The sequence below is a fragment of the Mastomys coucha genome, unplaced genomic scaffold (assembly GCF_008632895.1).
Source record: "Mastomys coucha isolate ucsf_1 unplaced genomic scaffold, UCSF_Mcou_1 pScaffold1, whole genome shotgun sequence".
Classification (NCBI taxonomy): Eukaryota; Metazoa; Chordata; class Mammalia; order Rodentia; family Muridae; genus Mastomys; species Mastomys coucha.
In genome coordinates this window covers 32,263,710-32,281,462 of record NW_022196891.1, presented here as the reverse complement: position 1 = coordinate 32,281,462, position 17,753 = coordinate 32,263,710, and the positions used below count along the sequence as shown (strand labels likewise).

At 47.8% G+C, this 17,753-nt stretch overlaps 1 protein-coding gene and 1 long non-coding RNA gene across 6 annotated transcripts in view; one reads left to right on the top strand and one right to left on the bottom strand.

Annotated features, from left to right (window-relative positions):
* Positions 1-17,753, top strand: part of Nav1 (neuron navigator 1) — a 266,750-nt gene that overhangs the window by 40,233 nt on the left and 208,764 nt on the right. The gene's annotated exons all lie outside the window — the stretch shown is intronic.
* Positions 17,607-17,753, bottom strand: part of LOC116099755 — a 9,965-nt gene continuing 9,818 nt past the window's right edge. For both annotated transcript variants that reach the window (XR_004122369.1, XR_004122368.1), the window contains exon 5: positions 17,607-17,655. This is a non-coding gene — a long non-coding RNA (uncharacterized LOC116099755). The remainder of the gene's footprint in view (positions 17,656-17,753) is intronic.

Sequence of the window (17,753 nt, the reverse complement as noted above, 5' to 3'; positions counted from 1 at the left end):
CTCTCTCTCTCTCTCTCTCTCTCTCTCTCTCTCTCTCTCTCTCTCTCTCTCTCTCTCTCTCATAAAGCTCAGAGCTCAGTCTAGTCTTAGGATCTTCTTTTCTCAGTGCTGGTCCTTGTTCCTCAGCACCCCTGCTCGGTCCTGAGTGCTAGGCCTGAGGCCTGGCACAGTGGGTCTTAGCCATCCTCTGGCAGTCCAGCTGTCTAGATGAGGCCAAACATGGCGGCTCTGCACCCCTGGGGTTCAGTCCATTTGGTGGATCTCAGCCTCCTCTCTGCCTGGCTGATTTCTTTGTGTGCCTTGGCCGGGCTCGTGCTGCGCCAGGCCCGCCATGTGGGTATAATAGCCCTGATCCCTGTGCTTGTCAGAGAGGAGCCAGCAGGGGCAAGGCCCCATCCAGGGCTCATCAGCCCTGTGCCCCAGCTGTGTTAATTGCCCGAGCCCTTCAACAAGCCCACCCTGTCTCCCCTCTGCAATTAAAACAGAAAGCTCGTTATCTTTGCTGCTTGCATTATCTGCAGACTCGGCTACGAAGCTTTCCCTCAAGAGCAGCACCTGCAGAGGCCAACAGAGGTTGGCATTAACTCCTTCCCTGCTGGAGTGAGGTGCCTGGAAGCCAAAGGAAGTGGGTGAACGAGCAGTGAGGGCTGGTAGGAGGGTCCTGGCATGACCTTCAGCCAACTGGATGACCTTGGGCCAATAGTTTGCCTTTCCTGAGCCCTGTGAATTCTCTCTTCCCTTCCCTCCTGCCCATGCAAGCTAACAGGGATGAGAAAGCTGTTGTTTAGCTTATCAGCTCTTAGTGCAGCTATCCCCAGCCTTCTGTTAACCATGGCTGATAATATTTTCAGGAGTCAAGCATGCAAGCGAGTAACTAACAGGCAGCGTTGTCAAGCCTGGGAAAGAACAGCAGCCAGGGCTTGAACCACCCAAGACACTGGACCTAACAGGATTTAGCAACCCCATTTCACAATGTGTCCTTTAGCAAGCACTTTGCTCCAGATTCCTCCTCTGCGGCTCTAGAGAATTCAGCTTGATGTTCCCCGAAATGCTTTCCAGCTGAGAGATCTCACTGCCAATGACCTTATAGTGTGAGAAGTAAGGAGAACGGCACTTACTGGACCACATTACCAGCTCTTTCATGGGTACCATTACCTTTGTTTAAGGGAGGGAAATAACATGTTTCAGAGAGGTTGAACAAGCTAGCCAAGGTCACCCAGTCCCTGGAGGACTCACTCAGACCTGTGCCTGGGAGCCTGTTAAATTACTGCCCCTTTTATGACAACCTTATGTTCCCTTACGAGATAGAGCTGCACGGACAAAGAAAAGAACCAGCTTGGCATGGTGGTGCTTGCCTTTAATCTTGGGTGGCTGAGCCAGGTGGATCTCTAAAAAGTATGAGGATGCAGCCAGCCTAGTCTACAATGAGCTCCAGAACATTCAGGGCTGTTACACAGAGAAACCTGGTTTTGAAAAAAACAAAAAACAAAAAAACCCAAACAAACAAAGACAAAAAAACACAAAAAGAAAGAAAAAAATAAAAGAAAAGTGACCTCTAGTAAAAGATGAAGATGTTGATATTCACCCTTTCATTTCTCTGGAGTTCTATTGCAATTGGGAAAGAGTAAGAAAGAGCCTCATTCCCTCTGGTCTCACAGTGTGACTCCGAAAGATTGCCTAAGATATGCATGCAGACTGTTAAAGAAGGTTGTGTAGTCTTTAGGCACTGGACTCTTGTTGCCTTCTGGGTAAACTGAGGCCTGGAGATGGCTCTAGTGCTTGCCTGGCGGCTGGCTCAGCCTGGAATGTGCTCATGTGCAGCCGACATGACCGTGAGTTGCCAAGAGCCCTTCTGAGCCTGTTTCTAAGAATGTCCTCTGAGTCCACGGCAGCTGCCTGGGGCTTAGCTTGTCTGTGCAAGCTGACAGGATGGAGCACTCCAGATGCCTCTCCACGGGTTGGGTTCTGGACCCGCTCCTGGGTCATCCAGACACAGGGTCTGGGGAGAGTCTGCAGCAGACAGGGACAGAGGGAAGCAGGGGAAATCTAGACAAGCTGGCAGGGAGCCCAGACCCTGGCAATCTACCAGACAGGAGAAGTGGCCTACATTCTTCAACCAAGGCCTCAAAATCAAGCAAAAGGCTATAACCCTTGCTCAGCCCTATACCACAAGCACAGCTGGTAAGGGAAAGGCTTCCTGACTTGGGCTCCGTGTGTGAATAGCTGTTTTGGGCATCTGGTCTTGGTCTCTCCTGCTTTGGGCAGACCCTTTGGACCTCCACCCTGACATCAGGTCTTAGGCAGGCTCTCTCCTGGCTTTTGCACTTGTGACACCTCGTTTTCTCTGGAGGGCTTCCTATGGAGTCCTGAAAAACCCTTAGAGCAGACAATTTCACAGTGTTCTGTGGCTTCTTACCAGGGATTCTGTGAGGGGGAGGAATATGTTGGTGAGGGGAGATAGAGGGAGGTGATTGACAGCTAAATTTTGGAGATGTAGCACAACCCATCTGTCTTTTAGAATCATGGCTCGGAGCGGCTTTTCTTGTTTTGTTTTTGGTGCTGGAGTTGGGTCAAATACTTCATACATGGTAGGCAAGCTGGCTACCACTGAACCTAACCCTCTGAGACATTCCTCATCCACAAATCCCAAGAAAAATGTGTGTTTCTACAATATATGTATGCATATGTGTGTATATGTGTATATCTGTGTGAATATATGTGAAATATATATATATAAACATATATACATACATACATAAATATATATACATACATATTTTAAAAGGGGTGCCAGGCATCGTGACATATGCCTGTAGATCCCAGAACATGGAAGACAGAGATATGAAGACTGATGCAAGGCTGAATAAGTTCAGGCCAGCCTGAGCTACAGAGTGAGATTCTGTCTCAAACTCTTCCCCCACAAACACACACATACACACACACAAAGAGGGAACGCTGACCCCGCTTCAACACAGAAACATGGCTAGTGAATTGATCCAGTCTCAAACCGACTAACACTGTTTGAATCTACCCTAAGGCAAGGAACTAGAGAGCAGTCTGTGTAGGCGTGGTAGTAGCCCTCTGAAAAGTTAAGGGGCCTCAGCAGGATGCGACTGGCCAACGTGGTCCATGTGGTGAAGATGAAGCTCCCAGGACTGATAGCAACAGCTGGGTTCCCTGGGCTCGCCATTTCAGAATGGCGTCTGTTTCCTTTCTTCTCACTACTTGAGTAGCTTGCAGTTCATGCATCTATCCCTCTAGACCCTGGAGGAGCAGCAGTTATTCATCTCACAAAAGTGCTGAATGAAACAAATGTTGAAAATCTGTGTTTTACTAAACCAACCTGTCTTGGTTTGGGTTTTAGTGCTGTGAACAGACCCCATGACCAAGGCAACTCTTTTTTTTTGTTTGTTTGTTTGCTTGCTTTTTGTTTTTTTTTTTTTTTTGAGACAGGGTTTCTCTGTGTAGCCTTTGCTGTCCTGGAACTCACTCTGTAGACCAGGCTGGCCTCGAACTCAGAAATCCGCCTGCCTCTGCCTCCCAAGGGCTGGGATTAAAGGCATGTGCCACCACCAACTCTTAAAAGAACAACATTTAATTGGGGCTGGTTTACAGGTTCAGAGGTTCAGTCCGTCATCATCGAGGCAGGAGCATGGCAGCATCCAGGCAGACATGGTACAGGAGGAGCTGAGAACTCTATCTCTTCGTCTGAAGGCTGCTAGAAGAAAACTCACTCCCAGGCAGCTAGGACGAGGGTCTTAAAGCCCACACCCAAAGTGACACACCTACTCCAACAAGCCCACCCTTCGAAATAGTGCCACTCCCTGGGCCGAGTATAAACAAACCATCACACAAGCCCACCCCTCGAAATAGTGCCACTCCTGGGCCGAGTATAAACAAACCATCACACAGCCCGTTGTGCTTGTTGACATTCTCAGGTGTTTCCTGCCTGCAGTATTCTCACAGTTGCTGTCACTGACTGATGGAATAATGCGGAGCCATTCACACTGATGAATAAATAACTTAGGATTGATTCAACAGCGTGCTGTTAATTTTACAATATTTTCTCATTCTTTGTATATCAGCTGCAGGCGGGCCGATCTGGGCCTCCCTCAACCTGAGGGAGAAACGGGGGTCCTAGTCAGGTCAACAAGGCGTAGGCGAAGAAATGATGGCAGAGACAACACATGAAGTATGGGATCTGAATGTATTTCTTAAAAATGGCATCAGACTTTTACAGTCATTGCAAAAGAGAGATGGTAAATCTGACAGCTCAATAGTTGAGGTACATCTGAGGCCATCTAAAACATACTGGCAGCTATCTTCTCTAGACTGGTGCTGCATCCCCCGGGCCCAGAGCACTTGGGCCCTGGGGAATGCGGATTGCATGAATCTGAGTCCTAACCCATCTAAGTTCTAGTGCGAGTCCTGCATTTGAGTCCAAGTCCTCCAGTGCAAGTCCAAGTCCAAGTCCTTCTATACAAAGTGAAAAGCAGGCTTATGTAGCATACAGCAAGCAGGGCAGATGACAAGAGTCACGTAGGCAGGTGACACATCAAGGTCAGTGATCTTACTGACCAAGATCACGTATCCAGTTGTGAAGCAGGCGGAAGAGCAATGGTGCCCCTCCCTGTTGGGGCTAATTTGGTATTCCTATACTAATTCTTTGGTTTTGCTGGAGGCAATGACTAGGGTTCTGACCTAACACTTCTAGCTAATGTCCTTGAGTGGAAGCCCTTCATTACTCTCTAGTATGCAAAATATTTCTAACTATTGTGAACTATCTATTAGCCTAAGGAATGTGCTAGACTTCTGTTGCTAACTCTGGCGAGGCAGATTCCTTGAGAGAAATTCCAAGTTATGGACAGCTTGGTATTAAACTAGGATAGGTTGGTAACATTGTGTTGGCCAGGAAACAATATCCAATCTTAGCCATTTATGAATCATTTTTTGGGGTACTTTTATGCCTAATTATGAGCGTGTGTTGACAATTGGAAAGACTGATCTAGAACATGTCTGAATTAGGAGATACCAGCGACTGTCTGAATATCCAGGAGGCACAGAACTCCTTTTGGATTCTTATTGCCTCTTATCCTTAATCAGGATTTTATCCCCAATATTTTGGATGTGACTGGAGTAGACGAGAACAGAACATGCGTGGCAGAACATCACTGAAATGCTGGTCTTAAATATTACTACTGATTGAATAATTTCTTTTTTTTTTAAAGAAACATTTTTTGTTATTTTTTTGTTATTTTTATTTTATGCTTATTGGTATTCTGCCTACTGTATCCTATGTGTGAGGGTGTCAGATTCCCTGGAACTGGAGTTACAGTTGTGAGTCGCCATGTGGGTGTGCTGGGAATTGAACCTGGGTCCTTTGGAAGATTAACCAGTGCTCTTAACCATTGAGCCATCCCTCCAGCTCCTTGAATAATTATTTCTGCGGATTTATTTTCTTGCTAAACCACTGCTTCGATTTGATACCTTGTGTACCCAAAGAATCATTTATGTATAAATTAAATTTTTACGCCTCAAAAAAAGATCATTTCAAGAAGCTTGGAGCAAGGGAAATGTAGAGTTGCGGATTTGTTTGTTTGCTTGCTTGTTTGTTTTAGTTTATGTGTATGAGTATTTTGGCTGCAGGTATGTGTGTACAATGTGTGTGTGTGCTTGGTCCCCAGGGAAACCAGAAGAAGCTGTCAGATGCCCTGGGGATTGGAGTTACAAATGTTAATGGCTGCCTTGTGGGTGCTGGGAAGAACTCAGATCCTCTGAAAGAGCAGACTCTCCAGCCCCAAAGAATTGTTGTTGTTGTTTTTTTTTTAATGGATGCACAGTTTGTTTTGCAAGTTGAAAGAGTTCTGAAGACAGATGGTATTAGTGGCTGCATACAATCTGAACGCACGTGATGCTGTTTATGTTAGTCTCCTTAAGCTGCCATATCAAAGTGCCAACATTTTTTTTTTGTCTCGAGATTCTGGGGTCTGGATATCCAAGAACAAAATCCCAGGGTTGGTGAGGTCTTTCTTCATAGCTTGTATTTAAAAATGAGTGAGGGCCTGGGATGGTGCCTGCTACTAAAGCGCTTGCTTAGTATCCTTGAGGTTCTGGGTTCCATCTCTTCTATCCCAAAAAGAATTTAAAAAAATAAAATGAGCAAGATATTTGAATAGGCATGTCTCTAAAGAAGACACACAGATGGCAGATAAGCACAGGGGAGATGCTAAATGTAGGAGTCATTGGGGGGGGATATAAATCAAAACATGACAGACCACCCATCCCCCATGGCAATGGCTATTGTCAAAAAGGTAGACAATAAGCTCTGGGCAGGGACCTGGTGACATGGCTTGGTAGCTAGGAGTGTGTGTGTCCTGCTTTTGCAGGGGGTGAGAGTTGAGTTCCTTGAATTTATGTCAGGAGGTGCCAGCTTCAGGAATTCCAGGGAGGTCTGAAGCTTTTGACCTCAGAGAGCACGGATGCTCACATGCACCAAAGGTTGTGTACACAAATCGAAAATAAATATATCTTTTAAAAAAGAACAGTTGGCAAAATGTAGAGGAATCTGAGCCCCTGTGCCTTACTGATGGGAGTGCATAGCAAGGGAGCAGCTTGGGAAATATTTTGTCACATCTTAAAACAAAAACACCACTTGACTTGACAATTTTTCAAATATTTGTTTTTATTTATGTGTATTTGTCTGGGTGAATGTATCCCATGTTGGTGTCCATGGAGACAAAAGGAGGGCATCAGATCCCCTGAAGCTGGGGCTGTAGGTGGTTGTGAACAGCCTGGTGTGGGTCCTGGGACTGAACCTGGGTTTCTTGCAAGAGGAGCAAGTGCTCTGAACTGCTGAGCCATCTCTCTGGCCCCTGACTCAGCATTTGATTTCTGATACATACTCAAGGCTGTTGAAAACCCATGTCTAAACAAAAACTTCACAGGTGTTCATAGCACCAACAATTTTCAAAATGTAGAGATTATATAATGACTGATCAATAGATAAACTGTAATACATCCATATGTTATGATCTGAATCTGGTATGCTTTCCGACAGGTTCATGCTCTTTTTAAAGATTTATTTATTTTATATATGTGAGATTTATTTATTTTATATACTTGTGAGCACACTGTAGCTGTCTTCAGACACACCAGAAGAGGGCAGCAGATCCCACTACAGATGGTTGTGAGCCACCATGTGGTTGCTGGGAATTGAACACAGGACCTCTGGAAGAGCAGTCAGTGCTTTTAACGGCTGAGCCATCTCCCCAGCCCACGTTCATGTTTTAAATGCCTTGTAGTCTTTTGAAGGCTATTGTGCCTGTAGGAAGTAAGGCTTAGCAGGGCAGAAGTGGGTCACTAAAGGTGAACCTGTATAGATTCCTGGTTCAGCCTCCTATCTGGGCTTCCTGGTCCATGTCGGGAGAGACACCTCCACCTCTCACTCTTGGCCCCATGGACCCCACCATGCCTTCTCCATCATGATTAAGAGAGATGCTTTGAAACTGTGAATCAAAAGAAATCCTCTCTTCCTGTAGGTTGCTTCTGTCTTGCGGTCACCATGGCCACAATGATGCAAAAAGCAACCAGTGAACAACACAGTACATTGTCTTCATTCATAGAAGTAAACATAGTATCAACATGCTCTGCAAAAGGGATGAGCCTTGAAACCATTATGCACATGGCATAAGCCAGACACAAAAGGCCGTGTGCTGTGTGAGCCTGCTTATTTTCAGAATGGACAGATCCATTGAGACAGAAAATAAATGAGTGTTTTCTAGGGGAAGAGAGAATGATGCCCGATGGGTATGGGCTTCTTAGGGGAACGTGTGGCTGTTTTGGAATTAGGCAGCAGTATGATGGCACAATTTTGTGAGCCCACTAGAAACTGATAAATTGTGTGTTTAAAGAAAAAAGTGTATTATATTCAGGTGTGTCTCAATTAGAGAGAGGTGGGGGGATGTGGGGGGGAGAGGCCTATTTGACCCCAGCCATTTCTTTAGTGTATTTAACTGTGGATCCTTTGTAGTTCAGAGAATGATAGTAATGGTCCTTTTATGTTCAGTGGGATCACAGCAAATCACAGAAAGAGGTGGAAGTTTTCCATTTTATCTAAAGGGAAAGGGGAAGAAGATTTGACATCTGTGCCTCAATTTTCTCATCCATGAAATGGGGATAATGGTACCTAGTATAGCACTTACAACAATGTCTACCTAGCAACAGGTGAGAAAAATGGTCATTGCTGTTATCTGAGCAGGCATTATGGAATAGACTCCACATGGAGGTTATGTGGCTCAACCCTCTCAAGCCACCTGAAGGGAAGACAATGCTATTTCCATTTCACAGGTCCAGAGAGTGAGGTGGAGGAGGTGTGGTTAGGAAGCACCTGGCACCATGCTGGTTACAAGGACAGTATGAGACAGGAAATGTATCCAGGCTCCTCTGGCCGCCAGCTTCCACCCCTCTCTCCATCTCACTCTCTTCTGCCTTCCATTTTATTTTTTTAAAAAAACTTGGCAGCCTTTTTGAGGTATAATGAAATTCAACGTGCTTTTGACAAAATTATACAGTTGTTTAATTTTAATCATGATATAAAACATTTCCATCTTCCCACAAGTTCCAAGCAGCCAGCCCCCTCTTCCTGGTCCCTGGCACCCTCTGGAGGAAGGAGAAATGGGCATTTGCTTGAATAAATGAAGCTTCTGCCTATGCCACACCAAGGGTCAGACTTTGTAGTCACCGGTCACTGAGCTGGGCCAGCCACACCTTAAGGCCGAGCCACCTGGGCCTCCTTTTCCCAGCACCAGAAGAGTGAAGCAGGCTGGGATAGAGATGGACTTTAGGCGAGCCTGCTGCAGCTCGGATTCAATGTCTGGACCACTGATGGCCACAGTGGCTTGTCTTCCTCATGCCCATTCCCTCACTTCTCCTTCTATCCTTCTCTGGCTTTATCTTCCTACATCAGTGACCCCCATCTACCCAGCTACCTATCTTTTTCCTTCATGCTTCTCTGCCCGCTAGCCGCAGTCAGTTTTATGAGACGGAGGATGGAGAGAACACTGTGTTCCCTGCAGAATAGCTAGCCCTGATAATGGTGTCCATCACAAAGCTGATCTACTAGCTGGATGAATGACTGGTCCAGCCCCGCGCTTCTGCCATTCTGTATAACAAGTGTGTAAGAGTCAAAACCCTCCAAGGCTTTTCTCCAGCCCTGCATTCTGATTTTCTGCTGCTTCTTAGACAATGTGGGTGCCTGGAAAAAAAAAAATTAAAAAGACAGAGAAGGAAGGTAGTTTTTGTCATGCTTTAGCCTCGAGTGACAGGGTGATCCAATAAGAACCTCCTAGTCCAGGACCCAGGAGGAAACAGACCCTATGCATACATGCACAGGGTGTCTGCATCAGGCCCACCTTAGTTCAGTTGCAGTGGAGTGGCCTCCTGGGGGCTCCTGGTGAGGTACTGGTCCTGCTTGGCTGAACAGGCCTGATGTAGAAGAAGAGAGAATAGGAAACCGTAGGGAGAGAGAAAATAAGTCTAGACAAATGTATGCAGATGTATGCAAATCTCTGCAGCTTTGCCGAGAGTCTAGAGGGCTGAGTAGGAGCCTGGACCCCACCCTAGGTTCCACATCCCTTTTTGGCCCATTAATCTCTTCTTCCTACTTGTCCCTCCCAGGGGCCTCTGCTTCTCCACTGCAGCATTTTCCCTGGACCCCACAAGGGGTCTGGGAAGATAAGAAAGCTGAGTCACCAGGCAGGGAAAGGAAGAGACACAGTTTCAAGCTGGGAATGACAGCATGGGAAAGTGGCAAGAGAGCTAACTCACTTCCCGCTCACAAATCTCAGTTTAGCCCTAGATGTCAAAATCACCAGCTTTGAGACGTGGCATTACCGCCCAGCTTCTGGAACAATCTAAGCAGAACTCTAAGTTCTCAGGCAATCCAAGCACTGGAGAGATGGTTGTGTGGGCCTCCTCTACCTCTTCTCTCGGGCGCCCATTGTTCTTTCACGAAGTCAGATCTCCTGAGGCGCCTAATGGGTGATACTAACTCTTCTGTGGTACGAGCCCCCAGTGCTCTACTGAGTATTCCTGTCTCACGGCCATCCTCTCATTTACTCTTGGCCACCCTGTGGGGCAGCCATGGCAGATGTGAGCCTCAACCAAGTTTGAAGGAAGAGCCTGTGGGCCCTACTCTGAAAAAGCTCAGGGCTGACTGGGAAGCAGTGGGACAAAAGACCCAACAGCAAGTAGCCATCTGCCACCAAGAGACTGGACTGTAGTCTGGACAGCTTTCCTGCTCCTCTTGGTAATAGAACAGACCCAGAGTGTGTGAATCATTCCCTAGAGTCCCACAGCCAATACCAGCACGTCTCCTGTTCATCCTATGAGACAGTAGAAAGGGGAGTGGTCAGTGAGCGCATCAGCTGTGAATGAAAGACCCAGGAAGCTGAGGTCTTGGGTCGAGCTCAAAGTCAGATAGCTAAGCTCTATTAGAAAAGAGGATGGAAGATGGAGGAGGAGGGTGGAAGATGGAGGAGGATGATGGAGGGTAGAGGTGAAGGATGGAGAAGGATGGAGGGTAGAGGAGGAGGATGGAGGTGGAGGAGAAGGATGGAGATGGAGGAGGGTGGAGGTGAAGGATGGAGGAGGAGGATGGAGATGGAGGAGGTTGGAGGGTGGAGGTGAAGGGTGGAGGAGGAGGATGGAGATGGAGGTTGATGGAGGGTGGAGGTGAAGGATGGAGAAGGATAGAGGGTGGAGGGGGAGGATGGAGATGGAGGAGGATGGAGGGTGGAGGTGAAGGGTGGAGGATGGAGGAGGAGGATGGAGATGGAGGATGGAGGAGGATGGAGGGTGGAGGATGGAGGATGAGATAACCAGTTGTATCTTGCAGGGAAGTCAAGGAAAGCACAGGTCTCATGGTTCAGTCAGCAAAACAGGGACACCTTGCTGAAGGGCCAACTGGATGAGGATCCAGCCCTTATCCCTGCAGTTCGGGCTCCACTGTCAAACTAGGGAAGATTGGAATACATTTAGCGTCCCTCTCCTGTGACTCAGAGCTAAGACGCTGTCATTCTCAGTTTGGGGGTCACACCCCTTCCTGGTTAGATCTTCCCTTTCTCTCTCCCTGATCACTAGGAGCCTTTGGGGAGGTTGTACTTATCATCAAAGATGTCCCCAAGCCTTGCTTTGCCATCAATGTCCCCAGACCTTGAAAGCTTGCATCTGGGCCCAAATAGGGTCCGTAACCAAGACTCTGGTGGGAAAAGCAGCCTTCAGTCACAACTCCCTGTCCTTTGGCTTTATGAGGCCTTCCATGATGAATGCCTTCCCAGGCCCAACCTGACTCCAGCTGTAGGCCCATCCATCCGTCAGTCTCACAGCCATTCAGTGAGAGAGGGGACACTTTAGCCCTCAGACTCCAATCCGTTCCAGGCCTGCGTCTACCTCTCCCCTGGGGTAGGCTAATGCAGGCTCATAAATTAAGACATCTGCTCTCCCCTGTAAGCCCCAGAAACCTGGGGCTCTGTAATATCTCCCTTGTTTTCTTTGGCCCTATTTAACTTTCCTCCAATTAGTTAGGCCCTGGGGCAGCAGCTAGACGACAGATGAGTCAGAGGCACCAGATCCAGAACCCAGAGTTTAGCCAAATGTCGGCGGGGACCTGGTTCTGTTCTCTTCCCATTCTTTTGCTCAATTCTCTCAGCTTCTATGTCCTGGACCTGCACCAGATTCATGGTCACTGGTGCATTTCCTTGCTATTAACTCTACAGATACATCGAGGAGGGGGCGGTTTAAAATGTGTTTAAGTACACACTTGGCACCCCTCAAGATTGAGGCTCCCCAGTGGTCTTAGTGCTTGCTCCTCCTCAACCCCAAGCTACACCTCCTTCCAGAACTGGCCCCGCTGCTTCTGCTCCGGCTGCAGCTGCAGAGAAGATGATGGGCTGGGGCCATTCGAGGCTCGCCAGGATGCTGATGAATTAAGAGCAGGTGTTGAGAGTTTGACTTTAGGTCCTGGGGGTCGGGAATAGGGGACCACATCAGTGCAGATGGGAAATGGGAAAAGGTCTTTGGGGTACAGAGAACCAGCACCTGACAAGAGCAGAGAGCCAAGAAGTCTGACTATGGAAAGGAACTGTGTTTTCCCATCACGTGTGGCTAGAGGGCCATTCTGGGTCCGGGCTGTGCTCAGCCCCACACCATGGCAGTGTCTCGAGCTTGCAAAGGCTCACGCCTGCCTGCCTTGTCCATGTCAAAGGTTCCTGGCCCAGGTGGGCTTGGAGTTTCAGAATGACTGTAGAGAAAGAGAGAGGAAGAGGTGGCTGCCAGAATGGCATGCCAGAGAAAGCTCCCACACTGCTCAGGACTGCAGGAAGCTGCAGGAAGGGTGCCTCTGGGCCACCCAGTAGTCTATGATGAGAAGAAAGTTTAGGGTGCCCTTAGACCAGTGAATGGCTATCGGAAGAGGCAGGGTAATTCAGGTGGTTCTGTAGCAAGGCCAACTGGGAAGCCATCATGATGCAAGTCTTTGAGCCCATTATCAGGTAATAAGAGGGACGAGGTCTAACATGGTTGCCTGACTCTAGAGGAAGGGAGAGGAGGAGGAAACAGATTGGGAGGTAGGTGTTATCTCCCGAACGTGTATCAAAAGTTGATCCTCTGGTAGGAAGGTAATGGGAAAGGAAGGAGAGTGAAGGTCTGCAGGAAAGGCAGTTAGACACCCTCCACTCCTCCCTCCCCCAGCCAGTCTTGTAAAGGAAGGGGCAGAACAGCAAACGTTTAAGGAGGAAGGAGAAGGGTTGGTGAGATGGCTCAGCGGGTAAGAGCACTGTCTGCTCTTCCAAAGGTCCTGAGTTCAAATCTCAGCAACCACATGGTGGCTCAAAACCACCCATAATGAGATCTGACACCCTCTTCTGGTACATCTGAAGACAGCTACAATGTATTTCCGTATAATAATAAAGTCTTTGGGGCAAAGAGCGAGAGTGGGGTTGGCCGGAGCGAGTTGAGGTCACCTAAATTCAATTCCCAACAATCACATAAAGGCTTATAACCATCTGTACAGCTACAGTGCACTTATATACATAAAATAAATAAGTCTTAAAAAAAAAAAAGGAAGGAGAAAGGAAAGCTGCCTATAGGTTTCCAGGCTGGAACTGGGAGGCATGGGAGCTGTCCAGCAGGAGGCCTGCTGAAACCAGCACAGACCCCTGGCCTTAAGTGGGTGGGAAAGCAATGTCTCTCCCAGGGTTGCTGTTCTCAACTTGTTGCCTCCACTGTGCTTCAGGGAGGTGTGTTTGAGGGCCCAGCCACCTGGTTCTGGAAAATGAAACACTGAGAAGAGAACATCTGAATCTTCTCCATGGGGAAAGGCGCGAGAAAAGTAACAATGCTCAAAGCTAAATCCAAGACAAGGCTCACTAGCACATCCCCAAAGGCAGAACATGGCAATATGGAAGACTGTTTGCACCTCTAGTACTGACAGGGTGACTCACTATATGTCTGAGTACTGGTGTGTCCAAGCCAGTGTGACCTGGCCTTCAGACACTCACGCTGGGAAAGCCCTCGTCTCTGCAGTCTAAGGCTCAGCTTCAGTTTCTGTCTCTGCTTCACAACTTGCTCATGCCAGGCAGTGGTGGTGCACGCCTTTAATCCCAGTACTTGGGAGGCAGAGGCAGGCAGATTTCTGAGTTTGAGGCCAGCCTGGTCTACAGAGTGAATTCCAAGACAGCCAGGGCTACACAGAGAAGCTTGAAAAGGAAAAAACAAAACAAAAAAAAAACAAAAAAACAAAAAAACTTGCTCTATTTTATCAGGTGCTTCTGTGAGCTCCTGTGCTGTGCTAAGCACAAGGACGTATGAGAATCACAAAGGCACCTTATCTGGATGCATAGCCTTTAGAATAAAACAGTTTCGCTTCTCTTCCCCAGCTCAGTGAACCCTTTCTATTTGGCTGACATTCAAAAATGCTATCTTCGGTGAGCTTCCCTTCTCTGGCTCAATTGACTCGTTTGCCTCAAGTGACTCCTTGAAGCCTTCTCCCTGCCCCCGATGCAAAGGCATCACCTTTCCTCACAGATCCTTTCTCTCCAGACATACCAGGTATGGTGGTGTGAGTAGGAATGGCTCCCATAGACTCAAGTGTTCGAATGCATGGCTCATAAGGAGTAGCACTATTAGGAGGTATGGCCTTGCTGGAGTGGGTGTGGCTTTGTTGGAGGAAGGGCATCACCAGGGGGCAGGCTTTGAGGTCTCAGATGTTCAAGTCAGCTTTTCCTGCTGCCTGCTGATCAGGATGTCGGACTCTCAGGTCCTTCTCCAGCATCATGTCTCTTTGCATGGTGCAATGCTTTCCACCGTGATGATAATGGACTAAACCTCTGAAACTGTAAGCCAGCCCTAATTAAATGTTTTCCATTATAAGAGTTGCCATGGTCATGGTGTCTCTTCCCAGCAATAAAACCCTAAGACACTAGGCTTTTACTTAATCTAGGGGCAGGCTTTGAACTGGGGAAGGACAGGCTGGAGTAGCTATACACAGTGAAAGGTCAGGATCAGAGGGTGGCCCTCCAGCAGGACCTCTGTCTTACAGCCCACAGGAGGAGGAGAAAGTCCGGCCCCATGGCTTTGGGAGAACCTGAAAGCAGTATTCTTGTGCTATCATCTTCAGTAATCAGGATATCCTTTACTTCCTGCTTCACTCCTTCCCAGCATGCCCTCTTCTGGTATGCTAATGAAGTAACTCTGGTTAGCTCACTTCATGACTACAAGTTGTCTATATTGTTTGTGCCAGAGATGTCATGGGAAGCCATGCTCTGACGCCTGCCCTTGGGACTTAAATCTTGGCCAATCTAATCTGTTTCTTAGTGGGATTAAGACAAGTGCCTTGGCTGGAGTCAGCATCCTTTCTCTTACCTGTAAAATGGAAGCAATAACATTTTCTCCACCACAGGGTTTTCCAAAGTGAAATTAGCTGACACATATGAAAGGCTGGGGCAGTGGCCGGTACACGGTGACTATCCCATACATGTAGCTCTTTTCTCTGCATTTCTCTCAAGCGTCTATCTGCCTTGTAGATCTTCTGGAAAGCCTCAGAAGTACCTTCATGTGTCTCCCACCAACCTGGATGCCTCCTGATGGCAGGTATTCTTCCCTCCTTGGGGATAACCCAACACTGATGCTGATGTTAGCCCTAAGTTAGCCAGGGCTTTGAACACACAGATGATCAACCTCATCTCATTACCACCTGGGCCTGTGGGTCTAACCCTCATGGGTTAGACTCCCAAAGAATTCCTGTTCTGTTTTCTAGATCAGTCAAGGACCAACACTGTCATTCTTTGACCCATTCCCTCCTCTTTTTTTTTTTTTCTCGAGACAGGGTTTCTCTGTGTAGCCCAGGCTAGCCTCGAACTCAGAGATCCACCTGCTTCTGCCTCCCAAGTACTGGGATCAAAGGCATGTGCCACCACTACCCAGCTTTTTTTTCTTTTAAGATTTATTTATATTATATATGTGAGTACACTGTCACTATCTTCAGACATACCAGAAGAGAGCATTAGATCCCTTTACAGATGGTTGTGAGCCACCATGTGGTTGCTGGGAATTGAACTCAGAACTCTGGAAGAACAATCAGTGATCTTAGCCACTGAGCCTTTTCTCCAGTCCCAGGCTTCCCTTTTTTGTCATTCCCAAAGCACTTCGTGTAATCTATTTAATTGCATTTATTGAACATGGACCACACACCAGGGTTGTGGGAGGTAGTGGTAGACAGAATGCACCATTGAACTTCCAGCCCCGGGAGAAGAGACTGAACAGGTAGGATGAGTTTTAACAAAGAACACACAAAGGGAACCCTGGTTTAGCCATAGGGCAGCAGAAGTGACCCATAATCAGAGGCCAAGAACTAGGAAGGGCTCTTGTATTGGCAGGGGTAGTAGTTTGCATAAAAATGGCTCCGTAGGCTCATAGTGAGTGGCACTATTGGGAGGTGTGACCTGGACGCTGGGGTCTCTTATGCACAATGCTCTTATCCACTATGCTTGGCTAGTGTGCCACTGTCTCTCCTACTTACTGCCTGAGGATCCAAATGTAGAACTCTCGGCTCCTTTTCCTTTTGCCTGCATGCCTGCCTGCAGGTCACCATGCTTCCCGCCATGATGATAATGGACTAAATCTCTGAACTGTAAGCCAGCCCCAATGAAATGCTTCCCTTTATAAGAGTTGTGGTGGCCATGGTGTCTCTTCACAGCGACAGAAACCCTAAGACAGCAGACTAGGAGGAGTGTTCTGAGTTCTCTGCAGCCTCCCCTTGCTTCCCAGCCTCTACCTTCTCCAAGGGCCCAGCATTTCCTAGGATTCACACATATCCGTCTTGACCGCGTATCTCCCACCTCCAACCTTACCATCTTTCTGGGGGGCCTCTGTGCTGACTGGAGTTGAGGCTTTCTGAGTGAGCAGCGCACATAGTGCAAACCACAGATAATCATATAACATCCTAACATGCCCCGGAGGGCATTCGGCTAATGTTTGAAGACAGGATCTTCTGACACCTTCCTGCAAGCTGCAGCCTCTGCTCTCCTGGGCTGAGTGCCAAGCTAGGATAACCTGAAAACACAGCAAGCACGTGGGCCAGATTTCCTCCGTCCTACTCCCCAGGAAGCTCCGCCCCTGCACTCCACCCTACTTCCTGTTTAGCCCGGAAGAAGTCTAGGTCAGCTTCCTTAACAGCTGGTCCTCATGTCCATTACTCAGACTGGTGAGCTATCAGCTCAGTGAGATGAGGTAAGGCCAATCCTTCCCTGGCAACCTGCCTTCCTTCATTCCGAGGCCAACAGAGGACAGAGTGAGGGGAAGTTAACCTTCCTGCCTCTGTAAGGGACAGAAGAGAGGAGCTCAGCTGCAGGGACCTAGAAGCTGACTAACATATTGATTGTCCAATATGATCCAGACACAGTGCCAGGCAGCAGACTAACTTCCTCAAGAAGGCGTTGTTGGAGAAGTCCAGGAAAGATCAGGAGTGAAGACCATTGTTGTGTGCCTGGCATGGAGAAGAAGCTCAGGGCCTCTCACCTCCTCAGAGAAGGTCAGGGAGGTCTTCTCAGATGGGAATCCTAGTGGTTCCTGGAGGATAAAACTACCTGAAAATCTGTATCGTGTGGGCAAGTGGTTAGGGTCAGTAAAGCTTGACATATGGTGAGATTGGGAGAAGTGGGGATCTGGTACATTAGGGGCCCCAAGAAGCTTGAGTGTACTCAGTTGGTGTATCATGGCCATCATTTGATGATGCTATTCTGGACTCAGTGCAGAAATCATGAGTGGACCAGCTAGTGTGGGAGAAGAAGAAGAGGATTCTGAGGTAGCATAATGAGACCAGAAAGTAAGAGTTGAGAGAAGCCTGCCAAGATCTCCAGGTTGCCTGTAGATATATAGTCTGTGTCTTAGTTAGGGTTTTACTGCTGTGAACAGACACCATGACCAAGGCAGGCTTTATAAGGACAACATTTAATTAGGACTGGCTTACAGGTTCAGAGGTTCAGTTCAGTATTATCAAGGTCGGAACATGGCAGCATCCAGGCAGGCATGGTGCAGGAGGAGCTGAGAGTTCTACATCTTCATCTGAAGGCTGCTAGCAGAATAATGACTCCCAGGCAGCTAGGACAAGAGTATTAAGAGTATTAAGTATGAAGTCCTGGCCAGAGCAATTAGGCAACAAAAGGAGATCAAAGGGATACGAATTGGAAAGGAAGAAG